Source organism: Monodon monoceros, unplaced genomic scaffold, assembly GCF_005190385.1.
Source record: "Monodon monoceros isolate NGI ecotype Baffin Bay Population unplaced genomic scaffold, NGI_Narwhal_1 Contig1262_ctg1, whole genome shotgun sequence".
Classification (NCBI taxonomy): Eukaryota; Metazoa; Chordata; class Mammalia; order Artiodactyla; family Monodontidae; genus Monodon; species Monodon monoceros.
In genome coordinates, this window is record NW_021697103.1 from 1 (window position 1) to 7,053 (window position 7,053).

Genomic DNA, 7,053 nt, shown 5'->3' on the forward strand with positions numbered 1-7,053 from the left:
GGTTGAGAGTCCACCTGCCGACGCAGGGGACACGGGTTCGTGTCCCGGTCCGGGAAGATCCCACATGCCGCGGAGCGGCTAGGCCCGTGAGCCATGGCCGCTGAGCCTGTGCGTCCAGAGCCTGTGCTCCACAACGGGAGAGGCCACAACAGTGAGAGGCCCGCGTACCACAGAAAAAAGAAAATCTCCTTAGCCAGATTTCGAAAAAGCCTGTGGCCGTTCCAATATGATCCAACATAGCGGAATATGATAGAAGGAAAATTGGCAAAGAAAGAGACGCTGGTCTTACCTGATGGAAGTTAAAATATCTCACTTTTGACAATTTTGCAAAAACTTATAATTCCATGAACTAATTTCTAGGGTTCTTCATAGGACCTAAAGAGGAACCCATAGAGTTGTGGAACAGCAATAGAAGCTGCTGTGATGAGAAGCCCGGGCACCGCAACAAAGAGTAGCCCCCGCTCGCCGCAACTAGAGAAAGTCTGCACGCAGCATTGAAGACCCAACGCAGCCAAAATAAAAATAAATAAAGATAAATAGATTTATGTTTAAAAAAGTAATACTCAGGTTTGAGGCATGAGAAATATGATGAGGAGAAATTAGCTAATCCTTTCAGAACTTTTAAAATATCAAACTCAAGTCTCTAAGATTTTAGCATTATATACAACGTTGGTTACTTATGAGTGGTTTGGGAAGGCCAATTTAAAATTTTCTGATCTTACTGTATTGAAATGCACGGCCCTAATGTTTTCCACATTGACTATATGAATGATGAAGTAAAGTCAATCATGTATTTCCTTTCCAACTGGACAGAAAACAAAAATTTAAAAAGTGTTTGGACTACTGACTTTTGATTTCTTCTAAGGCAAGTGTATAGGTAATTTTTATTCCCTGATTAGGAGAAAAATGGTGGAAGAGGGCAGGGTTAAGAATTAAGATTTCAAGAGCGTGAGAGGTAGATGGCCAACCAGAGTTCCTAAGGTTCGGTGCCTGTAACTGTTGCCGCCGCTTAAGCCTGCCAAAGCAGTGGTACGGCTGCTGCCCTCGTATTTGCTACCTCTAGAAACATTCTTGCCAGTAGTGGCGGCAGCGGGACTCAACTACCCCCTTTTCTCACTCTCTCCAGAAGCTCCAGATGGCGTCTTCTGTGGGCAACGTGGCCGACAGCACAGAACCAACGAAACGTATGCTTTCCTTCCAAGGGTTAGCTGAGTTGGCACATCGAGAATATCAGGCAGGAGATTTTGAGGCAGCTGAGAGACACTGCATGCAGCTGTGGAGACAAGAGCCAGACAATACTGGAGTACTTTTATTACTTTCATCTCTACACTTCCAGTGTCGAAGGCTGGACAGATCTGCCCACTTTAGTACTCTGGCAATTAAACAGAGCCCTCTTCTGGCAGAAGCCTATTCGAATTTGGGGAATGTGTACAAGGAAAGAGGGCAGTTGCAGGAAGCAATGGAGCATTACCGGCATGCATTGCATCTCAAACCAGATTTCATCGATGGTTATATTAACCTGGCAGCCGCTTTGGTAGCAGCAGGCGACATGCAAGGGGCAGTACAAGCTTACGTCTCTGCTCTTCAGTGCAATCCTGATTTGTACTGTGTTCGCAGTGACCTGGGGAACCTGCTCAAAGCCCTGGGTCGCTTGGAAGGAGCCAAGGCATGTTATTTGAAAGCAGTGGAGACGCAACCGAACTTTGCAGTAGCTTGGAGTAATCTTGGCTGTGTTTTCAATGCACAAGGGGAGATTTGGCTTGCAATTCATCACTTTGAAAAGGCTGTCACCCTTGACCCCAATTTTCTGGATGCTTATATCAATTTAGGAAATGTCTTGAAAGAGGCACGGATTTTTGACAGAGCTGTGGCAGCTTACCTTTGTGCCCTAAGCTTGAGCCCAAATCATGCAGTGGTACGTGCCAACCTGGCTGGTGTATACTATGAGCAAGGCCTGATGGATCTGGCAATAGACACCTACAGGCGAGCTATTGAATTGCAACCACATTTCCCTGATGCTTACTGCAACCTAGCCAACGCTCTGGAAGAGAAGGGCCGTGTTGCCGAAGCAGAAGATTGTTATAATACAGCTCTGCGGCTGTGCCCCACCCATGCAGACTCTCTGAATAACCTGGCCAATATCAAAGGAGACCAGGGAAACATTGAAGAGGCAGTTCGCTTGTATCGTAAAGCATTAGAAGTCTTCCCAGAGTTTGCTGTTGCCCATTCAAATTTAGCAAGTGTATTGGAGCAGCAGGGGAAACTGCAGGAAGCTCTGATGCATTATAAGGAGGCTGTTCGAATCAGTCCTACCTTTGCTGATGCCTACTGTAACATGGGAAACACTCTAAAGGAGATGCAGGATGTTCAGGGAGCCTTGCAGTGTTATACTCGTGCCATTCAGATTAACCCTGCACTTGCGGATGCCCACAGCAATCTGGCTTCCATTCACAAGTATTCAGGGAATATTCCAGAAGCAATTGCTTCTTATCGCACTGCTCTGAAGCTTGAACCTGACTTTCCTGACGCTTATTGTGATTTGGCTCATTGCCTGCAGATTGTCTGTGATTGGACAGACTATGATGAGCGAATGAAGAAGTTGGTCAGCATTGTGGCTGACCAGCTGGAGAAGAATAGGTTGCCTTCTGTGCAGCCTCATCATAGTATGCTCTATCCTCTTTCTCATGGCTTCAGGAAGGCTATTGCTGAGAGCCATGGGAACCTCTGCTTGGATGAGATCAGTGTCCTTCATAAACCACCGTACGAACATCCAAAAGACTTGAAGCTCAGTGATGGTCGACTGCGTGTAGGATACGTGAGTTCTGACTTTGGGAATCATCCTACCTCTCATCTTATGCAGTCTATTCCAGGCACGCACAATCCTGATAAATTTGAGGTCTTCTGTTATGCCCTGAGCCCAGATGATGGCACAAACTTCCGAGCGAAGGTGATGGCAGAAGCCCATCATTTCATTGATCTTTCTCAGATTCCATGCAATGGGAAAGCAGCTGATCGCATCCATCAAGATGGTATACACATCCTTGTAAATATGAATGGTTATACCAGGGGTGCTCGAAATGAACTCTTTGCTCTCAGGCCAGCTCCTATTCAGGCAATGTGGCTGGGCTACCCTGGGACCAGTGGCGTGCTTTTCATGGATTATATCATCACTGATCAGGAAACTTCACCTGCTGAAGTTGCTGAGCAGTATTCTGAGAAACTGGCTTATATGCCCCATACTTTCTTTATTGGTGATCATGCTAATATGTTCCCTCACCTGAAGAAGAAAGCAGTCATCGATTTTAAGTCCAATGGGCACATTTATGACAATCGGATTGTGCTGAATGGCATCGACCTCAAAGCATTTCTTGATAGTCTCCCAGATGTGCAGATTGTCAAGATGAAATGTCCTGATGGAGGAGACACCGCAGACAGCAGTAATACAGCTCTTAATATGCCTGTCATTCCTATGAATACTATTGCAGAGGCAGTTATTGAAATGATTAACAGAGGACAAATTCAGATAACAATTAACGGATTCAGTCTTAGCAATGGACTGGCAACTACCCAGATCAACATTAAGGCTGCCACTGGAGAGGAGGTTCCCCGTACCATTATTGTAACCACACGTTCTCAGTACGGGTTACCGGAAGATGCCATTGTGTACTGTAACTTCAATCAGTTATATAAAATTGACCCATCTACTTTGCAGATGTGGGCAAATATTCTGAAGCGTGTTCCCAATAGTGTACTGTGGCTGTTGCGTTTTCCAGCAGTAGGAGAACCTAATATTCAACAGTACGCACAAAATATGGGCCTTCCCCAGAACCGTATCATTTTTTCACCTGTTGCTCCTAAAGAGGAACATGTTCGGCGAGGCCAGCTGGCTGATGTCTGCTTGGACACTCCACTCTGTAATGGACACACCACAGGGATGGATGTCCTTTGGTCAGGGACACCCATGGTGACTATGCCAGGAGAGACTCTTGCTTCCCGAGTTGCAGCTTCCCAGCTCACTTGTTTAGGCTGTCTTGAGCTTATTGCTAAAAATAGTCAAGAATATGAAGACATTGCTGTGAAACTGGGAACTGATCTAGAATACCTGAAGAAAATTCGTGGCAAAGTCTGGAAGCAGAGAACATCTAGCCCTCTGTTCAACACCAAACAGTACACAATGGACCTAGAGCGGCTCTATCTACAGATGTGGGAGCATTACGCAGCTGGCAACAAACCTGATCACATGATTAAGCCTGTTGAAGTCACTGAATCGGCCTAAATAATGACTGTGTGCACAGGAGAATTACCCTGTACCTGAGCCTCAACCTCCTGGGGGAAAGGGAACTACTTTTTCCTTATCCGTACAATACCATGTTGCAGATGGGTGACAGACAATGATAAGAAATAGCACAGCCAGACTTGCTTCCTGCATGATCATGATCGTGATAGGGAGAGACACAAGAGATGGGAAACTGCTGTTCCACAAGGAGTCTCCATAGAATTTTGCAGCATCCAGGTGTCTGGAAGGTCTGGAAGGTAAGTCTGGAAGGTCTGATCTCCCTTGGTCTTCCATGGGATGGATGGTTAGTGTGGAAGGGAGATAGAGATTGCCCAGCCATTTTGTGATTATCATGGATTGATTGAGTCTTCTGGATTAATATTTTTCTTTATATTTTGGGTATTGGAGCTTTTAAAAATGTTTGGTTTCAGGTATTTTTATTCATGTGAAGTGTATATGATTCTCTTGAGATAAGGTTTTAAGCTAAAATATTCCTTGTTTTTGTTTCTGAACTCTACAGATAAATGGGGACTTTGCTGGTGTAGTCTTTTTATAGGTTTTATAAACCACTTGAGCCTATATCAGTCATTTTAGTTTGTGACATAATGTTTGGACCTATCAGTGCTTTGTTGGTTTATAGATGATGGCTTAAATTCTTTTCCTGGTCCGTTTCCTTCTTCCCTTCCCCCCACTTTAAAAATTCTCCTGTAACTTGGCGAACAAAAAACCAAGTCTGATTCAAAACCTCCCAGAGTGTTTCTCTTAAACACATCTTCTGATGCCAAATGAAGTTTCTTAGGAGCGATTATTAATTCTGAAGGGCACAGTTGTGGTACTGTCACTGATGATAATAATAATGGATTTTTGGCCTAGAGTTTTGACCTATTTCACCAGTGTTTTACCGTTGACTGCCCCTCTATGCTGCTTCCAAAAGTGATAGTGTGTGTTAAGATTTTTACTTTCATTGCTAAAGTTTGTTTTTTTTTAGTGAGTCCTGTTCTTCCTTTTTCTTTCAGCAGAAATGAAATCCCAGGTAAGTATAAGTATTCAAATATTTGATCAGTAAGTCACAGTTATCTCCAGTACATTAAATAGCTTTCATCAAAAAACATGTTATAGGTAAAAAGCTCTGAAGGACCAGCTATGTATATGATAATTATGTTTCAGACCTTCTAGGGTATTATATATAATAACTTGTCTTCTGGACGTGGTCTTGAAGTCTTTATGGATTCAGCCTCAGTAGTAGTGAACTGCACTGCTACTTGGTTTGGAGTACAAATTAGACTTTAGCCCTCCTGGAGGTGGAGTTTTTGGTACTGAAAACCATAGGAATGAAATTATTGTATTTCAACAAAGGATCGAGGGCTTGAGGCTTAAACAAGGCAACATATGTGTGGGAAGCAGTCAGCCTTGAGAGCAGGTAAGGACATGCCAGGCATGCGGCCGCTGCTCGAAGGAACTGTCCCTACTTGTTCCCCTCCTTGTTCCATTCCATGGGAGATAAATCACCAGGGCCCAGAGATCAGAAAGAATGTAAAATGAGACAAGCAAAGCTGTCTGCCCCCTGCACATGCAGGTTATTTTTGATGCTTCTGGGTTTATGGGTTTTCTCCCAGGGAATTTAACCTTGAGCCGAGACAGTCTGTAGATAATGTAAACCACCATCTGGCAACCTTCCGATTTCTAGTCTATATAATCTGCAACTGTAGCGCAATAAAATTTGCCTTGCAACCATCAGTTGTCTTGGTCCTTCTGACCCCATCCTTCGGCACTACTTCAGTTCCTTACCCCTTCCCTTCTGACCCTGGGCGATGAGATCCTCTTTCTCCGGCTGGTCCGCGGCAAGTGGCACTCGAACAGGGACCTGAAGCGTGAAGGCAATTAAAAGAAAAAGAAAGTGCAGGTAAGAGAACCCTTATGCAAAATATGTGTGGCCACCAGTAAAAGTGAAACTAATAGAGGCATAAGGCAATAGTCAGAAGTAAAATAAGATGGGGCAAAAGGGCTCAAAGGAGTGTGAATTATTTGCTCAGGTTTTACTTTCGATGCTTAAAGCTCGGGGTAATAAAGTTTCTACCTCACACTTGACTGAATTTTTACAGCATATCCATGGTGTATCTCCCTGGTTTCCTGATGGCGGCTCTGTTGACATAGAAATCTGGCAGAAAGTTGGAGAAGATTTAAAAAATTATTATGAGTCTCGAGGGCCTACTCATACTCCTGTTGTTACATATAGTTTGTGGACTCTGATAAAAATATGTTTAGATGCTTCTCATGATAGTGTTGATTTGAATGTAAAGTCAGAAAAACATAAGCCTCTGACAGAAGGAGAGGCTGTATTATCAGCTACTGTGTCGCCACTTCCTAAACCGAAAGAGCTAATTAATTTAAATATTTTAGATGAAGAGGAACATTTTGACTTAACAGATGAGGCTTGTAAACATAAAAGAGAGAAATATCCTGAGGATGATTTTCTAATGGCTATGATAGATAAGTCAGTGAAAAAGCTGCAGGTTAATAAGGACTGTCTTCCTCAAAAATATACATCTGTAAAAATGCTCAGTCCCTTGCAGCGTGCTGTACAAGGAGCAATAAAACGAGGAGAAGATCCTATTTTCTGTTGTCCCGTCATAGAAAGACCTGATTCTAATAATCCTCAACAAGCTACTAGGGAGCATCAGTCTCTCCCTTTTAAAGTTTTGAAAGATTGAAAATCTGCCTGTGCTCAATATGGGCCCACTGCTCCTTTTACTACTGCTATGGTTGACAGGAGAAGC

The 7,053-nt window shown here is 43.6% G+C and overlaps 1 pseudogene; it reads left to right on the forward strand.

Annotated features, from left to right (window-relative positions):
• The first annotated feature begins 745 nt into the window (after positions 1-745).
• LOC114902084 lies at positions 746-5,938 on the forward strand (annotated as a pseudogene).
• Positions 5,939-7,053: the final 1,115 nt, after the last annotated feature.